This window comes from Dermacentor variabilis, chromosome 8, assembly GCF_050947875.1.
Source record: "Dermacentor variabilis isolate Ectoservices chromosome 8, ASM5094787v1, whole genome shotgun sequence".
In the NCBI taxonomy this organism is placed as follows: Eukaryota; Metazoa; Arthropoda; class Arachnida; order Ixodida; family Ixodidae; genus Dermacentor; species Dermacentor variabilis.
The window spans coordinates 144,858,941-144,878,690 of record NC_134575.1 but is presented as its reverse complement, the minus strand read 5'-3'; the positions used below and the strand labels follow the sequence as shown (position 1 = coordinate 144,878,690).

The window sequence follows — 19,750 nt, the reverse complement described above, 5'->3', positions numbered from 1 at the left end:
ACTGTAACTTACGTTCAACTGGAGCCTGCTGGTATAGCCAACGCCGAAGTGTAACACCAACAATATTCAGGCCACTACACGATATTGTACGTGGAATGATGACGGTGGTAAGCGGTATACGTAATGATGCAAAATTTAGTCGCACAAGCTTCTAACCGCTTACTTATCACACCCGCATACAGCTCAATGACAACGCATCAAGAAAGTGGCACCTTGTGGGCTGCAACGCGCGCAAAATGTGGCGCTCGCCCTCTTGTTTTTGTGAGCACTAGCACGCACGCATGAAGCGAACAACCACAAACGGAGTGATCAACGTACACGGCGCGTGCGTGTATTGTTCACGGAAAGACTGCCGCGTACGTGCTGTATGCTGTAGCAATACATTCGGCGACGCACAACATAGCAGCGCGATACAGGTGCAGTCGTAAACAGCACATTCTCGCCATCGGCCATACCATGCTGAATACGGCGGTTCTCGTCCGATCCCCGAAGCTAAGCAGCATTGGGCTCGGTCAGTACTTGGGAGGGAGACCACCTGGGAACACCGAGTGCTGATGGCACCGTTCTTTTTGCTTTTTTATTGCGTCCTTCTGTGACGTCTTGTTTTGTATTTTTTTTTTCATTTGCACAACGTGCGGGTGGTTGCATTTACTGTAACTTACGTTCAACTGGAGCCTGCTGGTAGAGCCAACGCCGAAGTGTAACACCAACAATATTCAGGCCACTACACGATATTGTACGCGGAATGATGACGGTGGTAAGCGGTATACGTAATGATGCAAAATTTAGTCGCACAAGCTTCTAACCGCTTACTTATCACACCCGCATACAGCTCAATGACAACGCATCAATAAAGTGGCACCTTGTGGGCTGCAACGCGCGCAAAATGTGGCGCTCGCCCTCTTGTTTTTGTGAACACTAGCACGCACGCATGCAGCGAACAACCACAAACGGAGTGATCAACGTAACCGACGCGTGCGTGTATTGTTCACGGAAAGACTGCCGCGTACGTGCTGTATGCTGTAGCAATACATTCGGCGACTGCACAACATAGCAGCACGATACAGGTGCAGTCGTAAACAGCTCATTCTCGCCATCGGCCATACCATGCTGAATACGCCGGTTCTCGTCCGATCCCCGAAGCTAAGCAGCATTGGGCTCGGTGAGTACTTGGGAGGGAGACCACCTGGGAACACCGAGTGCTGATGGCACCGTTCTTTTTGCTTTTTTACTGCGTGCTTCTGTGACGTCTTGTTTTTTTTTTCATTTGCACAACGTGTGGGTGGTTGCATTTACTGTAACTTACGTTCAACTGGAGCCTGCTGGTATAGCCAACGCCGAAGTGTAACACCAACAATATTCAGGCCACTACACGATATTGTACGCGGAATGATGACGGTGGTAAGTGGTATAGGTAATGATGCAAAATTTAGTCGCACAAGCTTCTAACCGCTTACTTATCACACCCGCATACAGCTCAATGACAACGCATCAATAAAGTGGCACCTTGTGGGCTGCAACGCGCGCAAAATGTGGCGCTCGCCCTCTTGTTTTTGTGAGCACTAGCACGCACGCATGCAGCGAACAACCACAAACGGAGTGATCAACGTACACGACGCGTGCGTGTATTCTTTACGGAAAGACTGCCGCGTACGTGCTGTATGCTGTAGCAATACATAAGGCGACTGCACAACATAGCAGCACGATACAGGTGCAGTCGTAAACAGCACATTCTCGCCATCGGCCATACCATGCTGAATACGCCGGTTCTCGTCCGATCCCCGAAGCTAAGCAGCATTGGGCTCGGTCAGTACTTGGGAGGGAGACCACCTGGGAACACCGAGTGCTGATGGCACCGTTCTTTTTGCTTTTTCATTGCGTGCTTCTGTGACGTCTTGTTTTTTTTTCATTTGCACAACGAGTGGGTGGTTGCATTTACTGTAACTTACGTTCAACTGGAGCCTGCCGGTATAGCCAACGCCGAAGTGTAATACCAACAATATTCAGGCCACTACAGGATATTGTACGCGGAATGATGACGGTGGTAAACGGTATACGTAATGATGCAAAATTTAGTCGCACAAGCTTCTAACCGCTTACTTATCACACCCGCATACAGCTCAATGACAACGCATCAATAAAGTTGCACCATTTGGGCTGCAACGCGCGCAAAATGTGGCGCTCGCCCTCTTGTTTTTGTGAGCACTAGCACGCACGCATGCAGCGAACAACCACAAACGGAGTGATCAACGTACACGACGCGTGCGTGTATTGTTCACGGAAAGACTGCCGCGTACGTGCTGTATGCTGTAGCAATACATTCGGCGACTGCACAACATAGCAGCACGATGCAGGTGCAATCGTAAACAGATCATTCTCGCCATCGGCCATACCATGCTGAATACGCCGGTTCTCGTCCGATCCCCGAAGCTAAGCAGCATTGGGCTCGGTCTGTACTTGGTAGGGAGACCACCTGGAAACACCGAGTGCTGATGGCACCGTTCTTTTTGCTTTTTTATTGCGTGCTTCTGTGACGTCTTGTTTTTTTTTTCATTTGCACAACGTGAGGGTGGTTACATTTACTGTAACTTACGTTCAACTGGAGCCTGCTGGTAGAGCCAACGCCGAAGTGTAACACCAACAATATTCAGGCCACTACACGATATTGTACGCGGAATGATGACGGTGGTAAGCGGTATACGTAATGACGCAAAATTTAGTCGCACAAGCTTCTAACCGCTTACTTATCACACCGGCATACAGCTCAATGACAACGCATCAATAAAGTGGCACCTTGTGGGCTGCAACGCACGCAAAATGTGGCGCTCGCCCTCTTGTTTTTGTGAGCACTAGCACGCACGCATGCAGCGAACAACCACAAACGGAGTGATCAACGTACACGAGGCGTGCGTGTATTATTCACGGAAAGACTGCCGCGTACGTGCTGTATGCTGTAGCAATACATTCGGCGACTGCACAACATAGCAGCACGATACAGGTGCAGTCGTAAACAGCACATTCTCGCCGTCGGCCATACCATGCTGAATACGGCGGTTCTCGTCCGATCCCCGAAGCTAAGCAGCATTGGGCTCAGTCAGTACTTGGGAGGGAGACCACCTGGGAGCACAGAGTGCTGATGGCACCGTTCTTTTTGCTTTTTTATTGCGTGCTTCTGTGACGTCTTGTTTTTTTTTCATTTGCACAACTTGCGGGTGGTTGCATTTACTGTAACTTACGTTCAACTGGAGCCTGCTGGTAGAGCCAACGCCGAAGTGTAACACCAACAATATTCAGGCCACTACACGATATTGTACGCGGAATGATGACGGTGGTAAGCGGTATACGTAATGATGCGAAATTTAGGCGCACAAGCTTCTAACCGCTTACTTATCACACCCGCATACAGCTCAATGACAACACATCAATAAAGTGGCACCTTGTGGGCTGCAACGCGCGCAAAATGTGGCGCTCGCCCTCTTGTTTTTGTGAGCACTAGCACGCACGCATGCAGCGAACAACCACAAACGGAGTGATCAACGTACACGACGCGTGCGTGTATTGTTCACGGAAAGACTGCCGCGTACGTGCTGTATGCTGTAGCAATACATTCGGCGACTGCACAACATAGCAGCACGATACAGGTGCAGTCGTAAACAGCACATACTCGCCATCGGCCATACCATGCTGAATACGCCGGTTCTCGTCCGATCCCCGAAGCTAAGCAGCATTGGGCTCGGTCAGTACTTGGGAGGGAGACAACCTGGGAACACCGAGTGCTGATGGCACCGTTCTTTTTGCTTTTTCATTGCGTGCTTCTGTGACGTCTTGTTTTTTTTTATTTGCAAAACGTGCGGATGGTTGCATTTACTGTAACTTACGTTCAACTGGAGCCTGCTGGTAGAGCCAACGCCGAAGTGTAACACCAACAATATTCAGGCCACTACACGATATTGTACGCGGAATGATGACGGTGGTAGGCGGTATACGTAAGGATGCAAAATTTAGTCGCACAAGCTTCTAACCGCTTACTTATCACACCCGCATACAGCTCAATGACAACGCATCAATAAAGTGGCACCTTGTGGGCTGCAACGCGCGCAAAATGTGGCGCTCGCCCTCTTGTTTTTGTGAGCACTAGCACGCACGCATGCAGCGAACAACCACAAACGGAGTGATCAACGTACACGAGGCTTGCGTGTATTGTTCACGGAAAGACAGCCGCGTACGTGTTGTATGCTGTAGCAATACATTCGGCGACTGCACAACATAGCAGCACGATACAGGTGCAGTCGTAAACAGCACATTCTCGCCATCGGCCATATCATGCTGAATACGCCGGTTCTCGTCCGATCCCCGAAGCTAAGCAGCATTGGGCTCGGTCAGTACTTGGAAGGGAGACCACCTGGGAACACTGAGTGCTGATGGCACCGTTCTTTTTGCTTTTTATTGCGTGCTTCTGTGACGTCTTGTTTTTTTTTTCATTTGCACAACGTGTGGGTGGTTGCATTTACTGTAACTGACGTTCAACTGGAGCCTTCTGGTAGAGCCAACGCCGAAGTGTAACACCAAGAATATTCAGGCCACTACACGATATTGTACGCGGAATGATGACGGTGGTAAGCGGTATACGTAATGAAGCAAAATTTAGTCGCACAAGCTTCTAACCGCTTACTTATCACACCCGCATACAGCTCAATGACAACGCATCAAGAAAGTGGCACCTTGTGGGTTGCAACGCGCGCAAAATGTGGCGCTCGCCCTCTTGTTTTTGTGAGCACTAGCACGCACGCATGAAGCGAACAACCACAAACGGAGTGATCAACGTACACGACGCGTGCGTGTATTGTTCACGGAAAGACTGCCGCGTACGTGCTGTATGCTGTAGCAATACATTCGGCGACGCACAACATAGCAGCGCGATACAGGTGCAGTCGTAAACAGCACATTCTCGCCATCGGCCATACCATGCTGAATACGGCGGTTCTCGTCCGAACCCCGAAGCTAAGCAGCATTGGGCTCGGTCAGTACTTGGGAGGGAGACCACCTGGGAACACCGAGTGCTGATGGCACCGTTCTTTTTGCTTTTTTATTGCGTCCTTCTGTGACGTCTTGTTTTGTATTTTTTTTTTCATTTGCACAACGTGCGGGTGGTTGCATTTACTGTAACTTACGTTCAACTGGAGCCTGCTGGTAGAGCCAACGCCGAAGTGTAACACCAACAATATTCAGGCCACTACACGATATTGTACGCGGAATGATGACGGTGGTAAGCGGTATACGTAATGATGCAAAATTTAGTCGCACAAGCTTCTAACCGCTTACTTATCACACCCGCATACAGCTCAATGACAACGCATCAATAAAGTGGCACCTTGTGGGCTGCAACGCGCGCAAAATGTGGCGCTCGCCCTCTTGTTTTTGTGAACACTAGCACGCACGCATGCAGCGAACAACCACAAACGGAGTGATCAACGTAACCGACGCGTGCGTGTATTGTTCACGGAAAGACTGCCGCGTACGTGCTGTATGCTGTAGCAATACATTCGGCGACTGCACAACATAGCAGCACGATACAGGTGCAGTCGTAAACAGCTCATTCTCGCCATCGGCCATACCATGCTGAATACGCCGGTTCTCGTCCGATCCCCGAAGCTAAGCAGCATTGGGCTCGGTGAGTACTTGGGAGGGAGACCACCTGGGAACACCGAGTGCTGATGGCACCGTTCTTTTTGCTTTTTTACTGCGTGCTTCTGTGACGTCTTGTTTTTTTTTTTTTCATTTGCACAACGTGTGGGTGGTTGCATTTACTGTAACTTACGTTCAACTGGAGCCTGCTGGTATAGCCAACGCCGAAGTGTAACACCAACAATATTCAGGCCACTACACGATATTGTACGCGGAATGATGACGGTGGTAAGTGGTATAGGTAATGATGCAAAATTTAGTCGCACAAGCTTCTAACCGCTTACTTATCACACCCGCATACAGCTCAATGATAACGCATCAATAAAGTGGCACCTTGTGGGCTGCAACGCGCGCAAAATGTGGCGCTCGCCCTCTTGTTTTTGTGAGCACTAGCACGCACGCATGCAGCGAACAACCACAAACGGAGTGATCAACGTACACGACGCGTGCGTGTATTCTTTACGGAAAGACTGCCGCGTACGTGCTGTATGCTGTAGCAATACATAAGGCGACTGCACAACATAGCAGCACGATACAGGTGCAGTCGTAAACAGCACATTCTCGCCATCGGCCATACCATGCTGAATACGCCGGTTCTCGTCCGATCCCCGAAGCTAAGCAGCATTGGGCTCGGTCAGTACTTGGGAGGGAGACCACCTGGGAACACCGAGTGCTGATGGCACCGTTCTTTTTGCTTTTTCATTGCGTGCTTCTGTGACGTCTTGTTTTTTTTTCATTTGCACAACGAGTGGGTGGTTGCATTTACTGTAACTTACGTTCAACTGGAGCCTGCTGGTATAGCCAACGCCGAAGTGTAATACCAACAATATTCAGGCCACTACAGGATATTGTACGCGGAATGATGACGGTGGTAAACGGTATACGTAATGATGCAAAATTTAGTCGCACAAGCTTCTAACCGCTTACTTATCACACCCGCATACAGCTCAATGACAACGCATCAATAAAGTTGCACCATGTGGGCTGCAACGCGCGCAAAATGTGGCGCTCGCCCTCTTGTTTTTGTGAGCACTAGCACGCACGCATGCAGCGAACAACCACAAACGGAGTGATCAACGTACACGACGCGTGCGTGTATTGTTCACGGAAAGACTGCCGCGTACGTGCTGTATGCTGTAGCAATACATTCGGCGACTGCACAACATAGCAGCACGATGCAGGTGCAGTCGTAAACAGATCATTCTCGCCATCGGCCATACCATGCTGAATACGCCGGTTCTCGTCCGATCCCCGAAGCTAAGCAGCATTGGGCTCGGTCTGTACTTGGTAGGGAGACCACCTGGAAACACCGAGTGCTGATGGCACCGTTCTTTTTGCTTTTTTATTGCGTGCTTCTGTGACGTCTTGTTTTTTTTTTCATTTGCACAACGTGAGGGTGGTTACATTTACTGTAACTTACGTTCAACTGGAGCCTGCTGGTAGAGCCAACGCCGAAGTGTAACACCAACAATATTCAGGCCACTACACGATATTGTACGCGGAATGATGACGGTGGTAAGCGGTATACGTAATGACGCAAAATTTAGTCGCACAAGCTTCTAACCGCTTACTTATCACACCCGCATACAGCTCAATGACAACGCATCAATAAAGTGGCACCTTGTGGGCTGCAACGCACGCAAAATGTGGCGCTCGCCCTCTTGTTTTTGTGAGCACTAGCACGCACGCATGCAGCGAACAACCACAAACGGAGTGATCAACGTACACGAGGCGTGCGTGTATTATTCACGGAAAGACTGCCGCGTACGTGCTGTATGCTGTAGCAATACATTCGGCGACTGCACAACATAGCAGCACGATACAGGTGCAGTCGTAAACAGCACATTCTCGCCATCGGCCATACCATGCTGAATACGGCGGTTCTCGTCCGATCCCCGAAGCTAAGCAGCATTGGGCTCAGTCAGTACTTGGGAGGGAGACCACCTGGGAGCACCGAGTGCTGATGGCACCGTTCTTTTTGCTTTTTTATTGCGTGCTTCTGTGACGTCTTGTTTTTTTTTCATTTGCACAACTTGCGGGTGGTTGCATTTACTGTAACTTACGTTCAACTGGAGCCTGCTGGTAGAGCCAACGCCGAAGTGTAACACCAACAATATTCAGGCCACTACACGATATTGTACGCGGAATGATGACGGTGGTAAGCGGTATACGTAATGATGCGAAATTTAGGCGCACAAGCTTCTAACCGCTTACTTATCACACCCGCATACAGCTCAATGACAACACATCAATAAAGTGGCACCTTGTGGGCTGCAACGCGCGCAAAATGTGGCGCTCGCCCTCTTGTTTTTGTGAGCACTAGCACGCACGCATGCAGCGAACAACCACAAACGGAGTGATCAACGTACACGACGCGTGCGTGTATTGTTCACGGAAAGACTGCCGCGTACGTGCTGTATGCTGTAGCAATACATTCGGCGACTGCACAACATAGCAGCACGATACAGGTGCAGTCGTAAACAGCACATACTCGCCATCGGCCATACCATGCTGAATACGCCGGTTCTCGTCCGATCCCCGAAGCTAAGCAGCATTGGGCTCGGTCAGTACTTGGGAGGGAGACAACCTGGGAACACCGCGTGCTGATGGCACCGTTCTTTTTGCTTTTTCATTGCGTCCTTCTGTGACGTCTTGTTTTTTTTTTATTTGCAAAACGTGCGGGTGGTTGCATTTACTGTAACTTACGTTCAACTGGAGCCTGCTGGTAGAGCCAACGCCGAAGTGTAACACCAACAATATTCAGGCCACTACACGATATTGTACGCGGAATGATGACGGTGGTAGGCGGTATACGTAAGGATGCAAAATTTAGTCGCACAAGCTTCTAACCGCTTACTTATCACACCCGCATACAGCTCAATGACAACGCATCAATAAAGTGGCACCTTGTGGGCTGCAACGCGCGCAAAATGTGGCGCTCGCCCTCTTGTTTTTGTGAGCACTAGCACGCACGCATGCAGCGAACAACCACAAACGGAGTGATCAACGTACACGAGGCGTGCGTGTATTGTTCACGGAAAGACAGCCGCGTACGTGTTGTATGCTGTAGCAATACATTCGGCGACTGCACAACATAGCAGCACGATACAGGTGCAGTCGTAAACAGCACATTCTCGCCATCGGCCATATCATGCTGAATACGCCGGTTCTCGTCCGATCCCCGAAGCTAAGCAGCATTGGGCTCGGTCAGTACTTGGAAGGGAGACCACCTGGGAACACTGAGTGCTGATGGCACCGTTCTTTTTGCTTTTTTATTGCGTGCTTCTGTGACGTCTTGTTTTTTTTTTCATTTGCACAACGTGTGGGTGGTTGCATTTACTGTAACTGACGTTCAACTGGAGCCTGCTGGTAGAGCCAACGCCGAAGTGTAACACCAAGAATATTCAGGCCACTACACGATATTGTACGTGGAATGATGACGGTGGTAAGCGGTATACGTAATGATGCAAAATTTAGTCGCACAAGCTTCTAACCGCTTACTTATCACACCCGCATACAGCTCAATGACAACCCATCAAGAAAGTGGCACCTTGTGGGCTGCAACGCGCGCAAAATGTGGCGCTCGCCCTCTTGTTTTTGTGAGCACTAGCACGCACGCATGAAGCGAACAACCACAAACGGAGTGATCAACGTACACGGCGCGTGCGTGTATTGTTCACGGAAAGACTGCCGCGTACGTGCTGTATGCTGTAGCAATACATTCGGCGACGCACAACATAGCAGCGCGATACAGGCGCAGTCGTAAACAGCACATTCTCGCCATCGGCCATACCATGCTGAATACGGCGGTTCTCGTCCGATCCCCGAAGCTAAGCAGCATTGGGCTCGGTCAGTACTTGGGAGGGAGACCACCTGGGAACACCGAGTGCTGATGGCACCGTTCTTTTTGCTTTTTTATTGCGTCCTTCTGTGACGTCTTGTTTTGTATTTTTTTTTCATTTGCACAACGTGCGGGTGGTTGCATTTACTGTAACTTACGTTCAACTGGAGCCTGCTGGTAGAGCCAACGCCGAAGTGTAACACCAACAATATTCAGGCCACTACACGATATTGTACGCGGAATGATGACGGTGGTAAGCGGTATACGTAATGATGCAAAATTTAGTCGCACAAGCTTCTAACCGCTTACTTATCACACCCGCATACAGCTCAATGACAACGCATCAATAAAGTGGCACCTTGTGGGCTGCAACGCGCGCAAAATGTGGCGCTCGCCCTCTTGTTTTTGTGAACACTAGCACGCACGCATGCAGCGAACAACCACAAACGGAGTGATCAACGTAACCGACGCGTGCGTGTATTGTTTACGGAAAGACTGCCGCGTACGTGCTGTATGCTGTAGCAATACATTCGGCGACTGCACAACATAGCAGCACGATACAGGTGCAGTCGTAAACAGCTCATTCTCGCCATCGGCCATACCATGCTGAATACGCCGGTTCTCGTCCGATCCCCGAAGCTAAGCAGCATTGGGCTCGGTGAGTACTTGGGAGGGAGACCACCTGGGAACACCGAGTGCTGATGGCACCGTTCTTTTTGCTTTTTTACTGCGTGCTTCTGTGACGTCTTGTTTTTTTTTTTTCATTTGCACAACGTGTGGGTGGTTGCATTTACTGTAACTTACGTTCAACTGGAGCCTGCTGGTATAGCCAACGCCGAAGTGTAACACCAACAATATTCAGGCCACTACACGATATTGTACGCGGAATGATGACGGTGGTAAGTGGTATAGGTAATGATGCAAAATTTAGTCGCACAAGCTTCTAACCGCTTACTTATCACACCCGCATACAGCTCAATGACAACGCATCAATAAAGTGGCACCTTGTGGGCTGCAACGCGCGCAAAATGTGGCGCTCGCCCTCTTGTTCTTGTGAGCACTAGCACGCACGCATGCAGCGAACAACCACAAACGGAGTGATCAACGTACACGACGCGTGCGTGTATTCTTTACGGAAAGACTGCCGCGTACGTGCTGTATGCTGTAGCAATACATAAGGCGACTGCACAACATAGCAGCACGATACAGGTGCAGTCGTAAACAGCACATTCTCGCCATCGGCCATACCATGCTGAATACGCCGGTTCTCGTCCGATCCCCGAAGCTAAGCAGCATTGGGCTCGGTCAGTACTTGGGAGGGAGACCACCTGGGAACACCGAGTGCTGATGGCACCGTTCTTTTTGCTTTTTCATTGCGTGCTTCTGTGACGTCTTGTTTTTTTTTCATTTGCACAACGAGTGGGTGGTTGCATTTACTGTAACTTACGTTCAACTGGAGCCTGCTGGTATAGCCAACGCCGAAGTGTAATACCAACAATATTCAGGCCACTACAGGATATTGTACGCGGAATGATGACGGTGGTAAACGGTATACGTAATGATGCAAAATTTAGTCGCACAAGCTTCTAACCGCTTACTTATCACACCCGCATACAGCTCAATGACAACGCATCAATAAAGTTGCACCATGTGGGCTGCAACGCGCGCAAAATGTGGCGCTCGCCCTCTTGTTTTTGTGAGCACTAGCACGCACGCATGCAGCGAACAACCACAAACGGAGTGATCAACGTACACGACGCGTGCGTGTATTGTTCACGGAAAGACTGCCGCGTACGTGCTGTATGCTCTAGCGATACATTCGGCGACTGCACAACATAGCAGCACGATGCAGGTGCAGTCGTAAACAGATCATTCTCGCCATCGGCCATACCATGCTGAATACGCCGGTTCTCGTCCGATCCCCGAAGCTAAGCAGCATTGGGCTCGGTCTGTACTTGGTAGGGAGACCACCTGGAAACACCGAGTGCTGATGGCACCGTTCTTTTTGCTTTTTTATTGCGTGCTTCTGTGACGTCTTGTTTTTTTTTTCATTTGCACAACGTGAGGGTGGTTACATTTACTGTAACTTACGTTCAACTGGAGCCTGCTGGTAGAGCCAACGCCGAAGTGTAACACCAACAATATTCAGGCCACTACACGATATTGTACGCGGAATGATGACGGTGGTAAGCGGTATACGTAATGACGCAAAATTTAGTCGCACAAGCTTCTAACCGCTTACTTATCACACCCGCATACAGCTCAATGACAACGCATCAATAAAGTGGCACCTTGTGGGCTGCAACGCACGCAAAATGTGGCGCTCGCCCTCTTGTTTTTGTGAGCACTAGCACGCACGCATGCAGCGAACAACCACAAACGGAGTGATCAACGTACACGAGGCGTGCGTGTATTATTCACGGAAAGACTGCCGCGTACGTGCTGTATGCTGTAGCAATACATTCGGCGACTGCACAACATAGCAGCACGATACAGGTGCAGTCGTAAACAGCACATTCTCGCCATCGGCCATACCATGCTGAATACGGCGGTTCTCGTCCGATCCCCGAAGCTAAGCAGCATTGGGCTCAGTCAGTACTTGGGAGGGAGACCACCTGGGAGCACAGAGTGCTGATGGCACCGTTCTTTTTGCTTTTTTATTGCGTGCTTCTGTGACGTCTTGTTTTTTTTTTCATTTGCACAACTTGCGGGTGGTTGCATTTACTGTAACTTACGTTCAACTGGAGCCTGCTGGTAGAGCCAACGCCGAAGTGTAACACCAACAATATTCAGGCCACTACACGATATTGTACGCGGAATGATGACGGTGGTAAGCGGTATACGTAATGATGCGAAATTTAGGCGCACAAGCTTCTAACCGCTTACTTATCACACCCGCATACAGCTCAATGACAACACATCAATAAAGTGGCACCTTGTGGGCTGCAACGCGCGCAAAATGTGGCGCTCGCCCTCTTGTTTTTGTGAGCACTAGCACGCACGCATGCAGCGAACAACCACAAACGGAGTGATCAACGTACACGACGCGTGCGTGTATTGTTCACGGAAAGACTGCCGCGTACGTGCTGTATGCTGTAGCAATACATTCGGCGACTGCACAACATAGCAGCACGATACAGGTGCAGTCGTAAACAGCACATTCTCGCCATCGGCCATATCATGCTGAATACGCCGGTTCTCGTCCGATCCCCGAAGCTAAGCAGCATTGGGCTCGGTCAGTACTTGGAAGGGAGACCACCTGGGAACACTGAGTGCTGATGGCACCGTTCTTTTTGCTTTTTTATTGCGTGCTTCTGTGACGTCTTGTTTTTTTTTTCATTTGCACAACGTGTGGGTGGTTGCATTTACTGTAACTGACGTTCAACTGGAGCCTGCTGGTAGAGCCAACGCCGAAGTGTAACACCAAGAATATTCAGGCCACTACACGATATTGTACGCGGAATGATGACGGTGGTAAGCGGTATACGTAATGAAGCAAAATTTAGTCGCACAAGCTTCTAACCGCTTACTTATCACACCCGCATACAGCTCAATGACAACGCATCAAGAAAGTGGCACCTTGTGGGTTGCAACGCGCGCAAAATGTGGCGCTCGCCCTCTTGTTTTTGTGAGCACTAGCACGCACGCATGAAGCGAACAACCACAAACGGAGTGATCAACGTACACGACGCGTGCGTGTATTGTTCACGGAAAGACTGCCGCGTACGTGCTGTATGCTGTAGCAATACATTCGGCGACGCACAACATAGCAGCGCGATACAGGTGCAGTCGTAAACAGCACATTCTCGCCATCGGCCATACCATGCTGAATACGGCGGTTCTCGTCCGATCCCCGAAGCTAAGCAGCATTGGGCTCGGTCAGTACTTGGGAGGGAGACCACCTGGGAACACCGAGTGCTGATGGCACCGTTCTTTTTGCTTTTTTATTGCGTCCTTCTGTGACGTCTTGTTTTGTATTTTTTTTTCATTTGCACAACGTGCGGGTGGTTGCATTTACTGTAACTTACGTTCAACTGGAGCCTGCTGGTAGAGCCAACGCCGAAGTGTAACACCAACAATATTCAGGCCACTACACGATATTGTACGCGGAATGATGACGGTGGTAAGCGGTATACGTAATGATGCAAAATTTAGTCGCACAAGCTTCTAACCGCTTACTTATCACACCCGCATACAGCTCAATGACAACGCATCAATAAAGTGGCACCTTGTGGGCTGCAACGCGCGCAAAATGTGGCGCTCGCCCTCTTGTTTTTGTGAACACTAGCACGCACGCATGCAGCGAACAACCACAAACGGAGTGATCAACGTAACCGACGCGTGCGTGTATTGTTTACGGAAAGACTGCCGCGTACGTGCTGTATGCTGTAGCAATACATTCGGCGACTGCACAACATAGCAGCACGATACAGGTGCAGTCGTAAACAGCTCATTCTCGCCATCGGCCATACCATGCTGAATACGCCGGTTCTCGTCCGATCCCCGAAGCTAAGCAGCATTGGGCTCGGTGAGTACTTGGGAGGGAGACCACCTGGGAACACCGAGTGCTGATGGCACCGTTCTTTTTGCTTTTTTACTGCGTGCTTCTGTGACGTCTTGTTTTTTTTTTTTCATTTGCACAACGTGTGGGTGGTTGCATTTACTGTAACTTACGTTCAACTGGAGCCTGCTGGTATAGCCAACGCCGAAGTGTAACACCAACAATATTCAGGCCACTACACGATATTGTACGCGGAATGATGACGGTGGTAAGTGGTATAGGTAATGATGCAAAATTTAGTCGCACAAGCTTCTAACCGCTTACTTATCACACCCGCATACAGCTCAATGACAACGCATCAATAAAGTGGCACCTTGTGGGCTGCAACGCGCGCAAAATGTGGCGCTCGCCCTCTTGTTTTTGTGAGCACTAGCACGCACGCATGCAGCGAACAACCACAAACGGAGTGATCAACGTACACGACGCGTGCGTGTATTCTTTACGGAAAGACTGCCGCGTACGTGCTGTATGCTGTAGCAATACATAAGGCGACTGCACAACATAGCAGCACGATACAGGTGCAGTCGTAAACAGCACATTCTCGCCATCGGCCATACCATGCTGAATACGCCGGTTCTCGTCCGATCCCCGAAGCTAAGCAGCATTGGGCTCGGTCAGTACTTGGGAGGGAGACCACCTGGGAACACCGAGTGCTGATGGCACCGTTCTTTTTGCATTTTCATTGCGTGCTTCTGTGACGTCTTGTTTTTTTTTCATTTGCACAACGAGTGGGTGGTTGCATTTACTGTAACTTACGTTCAACTGGAGCCTGCTGGTATAGCCAACGCCGAAGTGTAATACCAACAATATTCAGGCCACTACAGGATATTGTACGCGGAATGATGACGGTGGTAAACGGTATACGTAATGATGCAAAATTTAGTCGCACAAGCTTCTAACCGCTTACTTATCACACCCGCATACAGCTCAATGACAACGCATCAATAAAGTTGCACCATGTGGGCTGCAACGCGCGCAAAATGTGGCGCTCGCCCTCTTGTTTTTGTGAGCACTAGCACGCACGCATGCAGCGAACAACCACAAACGGAGTGATCAACGTACACGACGCGTGCGTGTATTGTTCACGGAAAGACTGCCGCGTACGTGCTGTATGCTCTAGCGATACATTCGGCGACTGCACAACATAGCAGCACGATGCAGGTGCAGTCGTAAACAGATCATTCTCGCCATCGGCCATACCATGCTGAATACGCCGGTTCTCGTCCGATCCCCGAAGCTAAGCAGCATTGGGCTCAGTCAGTACTTGGGAGGGAGACCACCTGGGAGCACAGAGTGCTGATGGCACCGTTCTTTTTGCTTTTTTATTGCGTGCTTCTGTGACGTCTTGTTCTTTTTTTCATTTGCACAACTTGCGGGTGGTTGCATTTACTGTAACTTACGTTCAACTGGAGCCTGCTGGTAGAGCCAACGCCGAAGTGTAACACCAACAATATTCAGGCCACTACACGATATTGTACGCGGAATGATGACGGTGGTAAGCGGTATACGTAATGATGCGAAATTTAGGCGCACAAGCTTCTAACCGCTTACTTATCACACCCGCATACAGCTCAATGACAACACATCAATAAAGTGGCACCTTGTGGGCTGCAACGCGCGCAAAATGTGGCGCTCGCCCTCTTGTTTTTGTGAGCACTAGCACGCACGCATGCAGCGAACAACCACAAACGGAGTGATCAACGTACACGACGCGTGCGTGTATTGTTCACGGAAAGACTGCCGCGTACGTGCTGTATGCTGTAGCAATACATTCGGCGACTGCACAACATAGCAGCACGATACAGGTGCAGTCGTAAACAGCACATTCTCGCCATCGGCCATATCATGCTGAATACGCCGGTTCTCGTCCGATCCCCGAAGCTAAGCAGCATTGGGCTCGGTCAGTACTTGGAAGGGAGACCACCTGGGAACACTGAGTGCTGATGGCACCGTTCTTTTTGCTTTTTTATTGCGTGCTTCTGTGACGTCTTGTTTTTTTTTTCATTTGCACAACGTGTGGGTGGTTGCATTTACTGTAACTGACGTTCAACTGGAGCCTGCTGGTAGAGCCAACGCCGAAGTGTAACACCAAGAATATTCAGGCCACTACACGATATTGTACGCGGAATGATGACGGTGGTAAGCGGTATACGTAATGAAGCAAAATTTAGTCGCACAAGCTTCTAACCGCTTACTTATCACACCCGCATACAGCTCAATGACAACGCATCAAGAAAGTGGCACCTTGTGGGTTGCAACGCGCGCAAAATGTGGCGCTCGCCCTCTTGTTTTTGTGAGCACTAGCACGCACGCATGAAGCGAACAACCACAAACGGAGTGATCAACGTACACGACGCGTGCGTGTATTGTTCACGGAAAGACTGCCGCGTACGTGCTGTATGCTGTAGCAATACATTCGGCGACGCACAACATAGCAGCGCGATACAGGTGCAGTCGTAAACAGCACATTCTCGCCATCGGCCATACCATGCTGAATACGGCGGTTCTCGTCCGATCCCCGAAGCTAAGCAGCATTGGGCTCGGTCAGTACTTGGGAGGGAGACCACCTGGGAACACCGAGTGCTGATGGCACCGTTCTTTTTGCTTTTTTATTGCGTCCTTCTGTGACGTCTTGTTTTGTATTTTTTTTTCATTTGCACAACGTGCGGGTGGTTGCATTTACTGTAACTTACGTTCAACTGGAGCCTGCTGGTAGAGCCAACGCCGAAGTGTAACACCAACAATATTCAGGCCACTACACGATATTGTACGCGGAATGATGACGGTGGTAAGCGGTATACGTAATGATGCAAAATTTAGTCGCACAAGCTTCTAACCGCTTACTTATCACACCCGCATACAGCTCAATGACAACGCATCAATAAAGTGGCACCTTGTGGGCTGCAACGCGCGCAAAATGTGGCGCTCGCCCTCTTGTTTTTGTGAACACTAGCACGCACGCATGCAGCGAACAACCACAAACGGAGTGATCAACGTACACGACGCGTGCGTGTATTGTTCACGGAAAGACTGCCGCGTACGTGCTGTATGCTGTAGCAATACATTCGGCGACTGCACAACATAGCAGCACGATACAGGTGCAGTCGTAAACAGCACATTCTCGCCATCGGCCATACCATGCTGAATACGCCGGTTCTCGTCCGATCCCCGAAGCTAAGCAGCATTGGGCTCGGTCAGTACTTGGGAGGGAGACCAGTTGGGAACACCGAGTGCTGATGGCACCGTTCTTTTTGCTTTTTATTGCGTGCTTCTGTGACGTCTTGTTTTGTTTTTGTTTTTTTCATTTGCACAACGTGCGGGTGGTTGCATTTACTGTAACTTACGTTCAACTGGAGCCTGCTGGTAGAGCCAACGCCGAAGTGTAACACCAACAATATTCTGGCCACTACACGATATTGTACGCGGAATGATGACGGTGGTAAGCGGTATACGTAATGATGCAAAATTTAGTCGCACAAGCTTCTAACCGCTTACTTATCACACCCGCATACAGCTCAATGACAACCCATCAATAAAGTGGCACCTTGTGGGCTGCAACGCGCGCAAAATGTGGCGCTCGCCCTCTTGTTTTTGTGAGCACTAGCACGCACGCATGCAGCGAACAACCACAAACGGAGTGATCAACGTACACGACGCGTGCGTGTATTGTTCACGGAAAGACTGCCGCGTACGTACTGTATGCTGTAGCAATACATTCGGCGACTGCACAACATAGCAGCACCATACAGGTGCAGTCGTAAACAGCACATACTCGCCATCGGCCATACCACGCTGAATACGCCGGTTCTCGTCCGATCCCCGAAGCTAAGCACCATTGGGCTCGGTCAGTACTTGGGAGGGAGACCACCTGGGAACACCTAGTGCTGATGGCACCGTTCTTTTTGCTTTTTTACTGCGTGCTTCTGTGACGTCTTGTTTTTTTTTCATTTGCACAACGTGTGGGTGGTTGCATTTACTGTAACTTACGTTCAACTAGAGCCTGCTGGTATAGCCAACGCCGAAGTGTAACACCAACAATATTCAGGCCACTACACGATATTGTACGCGGAATGATGACGGTGGTAAACGGTATACGTAATGATGCAAAATTTAGTCGCACAAGCTTCTAACCGCTTACTTATCACACCCGCATACAGCTCAATGACAACGCACCAATAAAGTTGCACCTTGTGGGCTGCAACGCGCGCAAAATGTGGCGCTCGCCCTCTTGTTTTTGTGAGCACTAGCACGCACGCATGCAGCGAACAACCACAAACGGAGTGATCAACGCACACGACGCATGCGTGTATTGTTCACGGAAAGACTGCCGCGTACGTGCTGTATGCTGTAGCAATACATTCGGCGACTGCACAACATAGCAGCACGATACAGGTGCAGTCGTAAACAGCACATTCTCGCCATCGGCCATACCATGCTGAATACGCCGGTTCTCGTCCGATCCCCGAAGCTAAGCAGCATTGGGCTCGGTCAGTACTTGGGAGGGAGACCACCTGGGAACACCGAGTGCTGATGGCACCGTTCTTTTTGCTTTTTATTGCGTGCTTCTGTGACGTCTTGTTTTTTTTTTCATTTGCACAACGTGTGGGTGGTTGCATTTACTGTAACTTACGTTCAACTGGAGCATGCTGGTAGAGCCAACGCCGAAGTGTAACACCAACAATATTTAGGCCACTACACGATATTGTACGCGGAATGATGACGGTGGTAAGCGGTATACGTAATGATGCAAAATTTAGTCGCACAAGCTTCTAACCGCTTACTTATCACACCCGCATACAGCTCAATGACAACGCATCATAAAGTGGCACCTTGTGGGCTGCAACGCGCGCAAAATGTGGCGCTCGCCCTCTTGTTTTTGTGAGCACTAGCACGCACGCATGCATCGGACAACCACAAACGGAGTGATCAACGTACACGACGCGTGCGTGTATTGTTCACGGAAAGACTGCCGCGTACGTGCTGTATGCTGTAGCAATACATTCGGCGACTGCAAAACATAGCAGCACGATACAGGTGCAGTCGTAAACAGCACATTCTCGCCATCGGCCATACCATGCTTATTACGCCGGTTCTCGTCCGATCCCCGAAGCTAAGCAGCATTGGGCTCGGTTAGTACTTGGGACGGAGACCACCTGGGAACACCGAGTGCTGATGGCACCGTTCTTTTTGCTTTTTTATTGCGTGCTTCTGTGACGTCTTGTTTTTTTTTTTCATTTGCACAACGTGTGGGTGGTTGCATTTACTGTAACTTACGTTCAAATGGAGCCTGCTGGTAGAGCCAACGCCGAAGTGTAACACCAACAATATTCAGGCCACTACACGATATTGTACGTGGAATGATGACGGTGGTAAGCGGTATACGTAATGATGCAAAATTAGTCGCACAAGCTTCTAACCGCTTACCTATCACACCCGCATACAGCTCAATGACAATGCATCAATAAAGTGGCACCTTGTGGGCTGCAACGCGCGCAAAATGTGGCGCTTGCCCTCTTGTTTTTGTGAGCACTAGCACGCACGCATGCAGCGAACAACCACAAACGGAGTGATCAACGTAACCGACGCGTGCGTGTATTGTTCACGGAAAGACTGCCGCGTACGTGCTGTATGCTGTAACAATACATTCGGCGACTGGACAACAT

The 19,750-nt window shown here is 49.8% G+C and overlaps 11 non-coding genes and 19 pseudogenes across 11 annotated transcripts; all 30 read left to right on the top strand.

Moving 5' to 3' along the window:
- Positions 1-441: 441 nt before the first annotated feature.
- LOC142591996 (5S ribosomal RNA) lies at positions 442-560 on the top strand (annotated as a pseudogene).
- A 532-nt stretch (positions 561-1,092) lies between these two features.
- Positions 1,093-1,211, top strand: LOC142591846 (5S ribosomal RNA). The gene has a single exon (XR_012830572.1). It is a non-coding gene; the product is annotated as a 5S ribosomal RNA (ribosomal RNA).
- A 525-nt stretch (positions 1,212-1,736) lies between these two features.
- Positions 1,737-1,855, top strand: LOC142592006 (5S ribosomal RNA). Its single transcript, XR_012830679.1, has one exon. It is a non-coding gene; the product is annotated as a 5S ribosomal RNA (ribosomal RNA).
- Positions 1,856-2,379: 524 nt separating this feature from the next.
- On the top strand, positions 2,380-2,498 carry LOC142592112 (5S ribosomal RNA; annotated as a pseudogene).
- A 525-nt stretch (positions 2,499-3,023) lies between these two features.
- On the top strand, positions 3,024-3,142 carry LOC142592304 (5S ribosomal RNA; annotated as a pseudogene).
- A 524-nt stretch (positions 3,143-3,666) lies between these two features.
- LOC142592085 (5S ribosomal RNA) lies at positions 3,667-3,785 on the top strand (annotated as a pseudogene).
- A 523-nt stretch (positions 3,786-4,308) lies between these two features.
- On the top strand, positions 4,309-4,427 carry LOC142592023 (5S ribosomal RNA; annotated as a pseudogene).
- A 523-nt stretch (positions 4,428-4,950) lies between these two features.
- LOC142591941 (5S ribosomal RNA) lies at positions 4,951-5,069 on the top strand. Its single transcript, XR_012830662.1, has one exon. It is a non-coding gene; the product is annotated as a 5S ribosomal RNA (ribosomal RNA).
- Positions 5,070-5,601: 532 nt separating this feature from the next.
- On the top strand, positions 5,602-5,720 carry LOC142591845 (5S ribosomal RNA). Its single transcript, XR_012830571.1, has one exon. It is a non-coding gene; the product is annotated as a 5S ribosomal RNA (ribosomal RNA).
- Positions 5,721-6,248: 528 nt separating this feature from the next.
- Positions 6,249-6,367, top strand: LOC142591994 (5S ribosomal RNA). Its single transcript, XR_012830678.1, has one exon. It is a non-coding gene; the product is annotated as a 5S ribosomal RNA (ribosomal RNA).
- A 524-nt stretch (positions 6,368-6,891) lies between these two features.
- Positions 6,892-7,010, top strand: LOC142592110 (5S ribosomal RNA; annotated as a pseudogene).
- A 525-nt stretch (positions 7,011-7,535) lies between these two features.
- LOC142592232 (5S ribosomal RNA) lies at positions 7,536-7,654 on the top strand (annotated as a pseudogene).
- Positions 7,655-8,178: 524 nt separating this feature from the next.
- On the top strand, positions 8,179-8,297 carry LOC142592256 (5S ribosomal RNA; annotated as a pseudogene).
- Positions 8,298-8,821: 524 nt separating this feature from the next.
- Positions 8,822-8,940, top strand: LOC142592022 (5S ribosomal RNA; annotated as a pseudogene).
- Positions 8,941-9,464: 524 nt separating this feature from the next.
- On the top strand, positions 9,465-9,583 carry LOC142591995 (5S ribosomal RNA; annotated as a pseudogene).
- A 531-nt stretch (positions 9,584-10,114) lies between these two features.
- LOC142591844 (5S ribosomal RNA) lies at positions 10,115-10,233 on the top strand. Its single transcript, XR_012830570.1, has one exon. It is a non-coding gene; the product is annotated as a 5S ribosomal RNA (ribosomal RNA).
- A 527-nt stretch (positions 10,234-10,760) lies between these two features.
- LOC142591982 (5S ribosomal RNA) lies at positions 10,761-10,879 on the top strand. The gene has a single exon (XR_012830677.1). It is a non-coding gene; the product is annotated as a 5S ribosomal RNA (ribosomal RNA).
- A 524-nt stretch (positions 10,880-11,403) lies between these two features.
- LOC142592108 (5S ribosomal RNA) lies at positions 11,404-11,522 on the top strand (annotated as a pseudogene).
- A 525-nt stretch (positions 11,523-12,047) lies between these two features.
- On the top strand, positions 12,048-12,166 carry LOC142592288 (5S ribosomal RNA; annotated as a pseudogene).
- Positions 12,167-12,691: 525 nt separating this feature from the next.
- LOC142592021 (5S ribosomal RNA) lies at positions 12,692-12,810 on the top strand (annotated as a pseudogene).
- Positions 12,811-13,334: 524 nt separating this feature from the next.
- Positions 13,335-13,453, top strand: LOC142591993 (5S ribosomal RNA; annotated as a pseudogene).
- Positions 13,454-13,984: 531 nt separating this feature from the next.
- Positions 13,985-14,103, top strand: LOC142591843 (5S ribosomal RNA). Its single transcript, XR_012830569.1, has one exon. It is a non-coding gene; the product is annotated as a 5S ribosomal RNA (ribosomal RNA).
- Positions 14,104-14,630: 527 nt separating this feature from the next.
- Positions 14,631-14,749, top strand: LOC142591971 (5S ribosomal RNA). Its single transcript, XR_012830676.1, has one exon. It is a non-coding gene; the product is annotated as a 5S ribosomal RNA (ribosomal RNA).
- A 524-nt stretch (positions 14,750-15,273) lies between these two features.
- Positions 15,274-15,392, top strand: LOC142592116 (5S ribosomal RNA; annotated as a pseudogene).
- Positions 15,393-15,917: 525 nt separating this feature from the next.
- Positions 15,918-16,036, top strand: LOC142592020 (5S ribosomal RNA; annotated as a pseudogene).
- A 524-nt stretch (positions 16,037-16,560) lies between these two features.
- On the top strand, positions 16,561-16,679 carry LOC142591992 (5S ribosomal RNA; annotated as a pseudogene).
- Positions 16,680-17,210: 531 nt separating this feature from the next.
- Positions 17,211-17,329, top strand: LOC142591944 (5S ribosomal RNA). The gene has a single exon (XR_012830665.1). It is a non-coding gene; the product is annotated as a 5S ribosomal RNA (ribosomal RNA).
- Positions 17,330-17,861: 532 nt separating this feature from the next.
- Positions 17,862-17,980, top strand: LOC142592075 (5S ribosomal RNA; annotated as a pseudogene).
- A 524-nt stretch (positions 17,981-18,504) lies between these two features.
- Positions 18,505-18,623, top strand: LOC142591958 (5S ribosomal RNA). The gene has a single exon (XR_012830675.1). It is a non-coding gene; the product is annotated as a 5S ribosomal RNA (ribosomal RNA).
- A 523-nt stretch (positions 18,624-19,146) lies between these two features.
- LOC142592185 (5S ribosomal RNA) lies at positions 19,147-19,265 on the top strand (annotated as a pseudogene).
- The last annotated feature ends 485 nt before the right edge of the window (positions 19,266-19,750 follow it).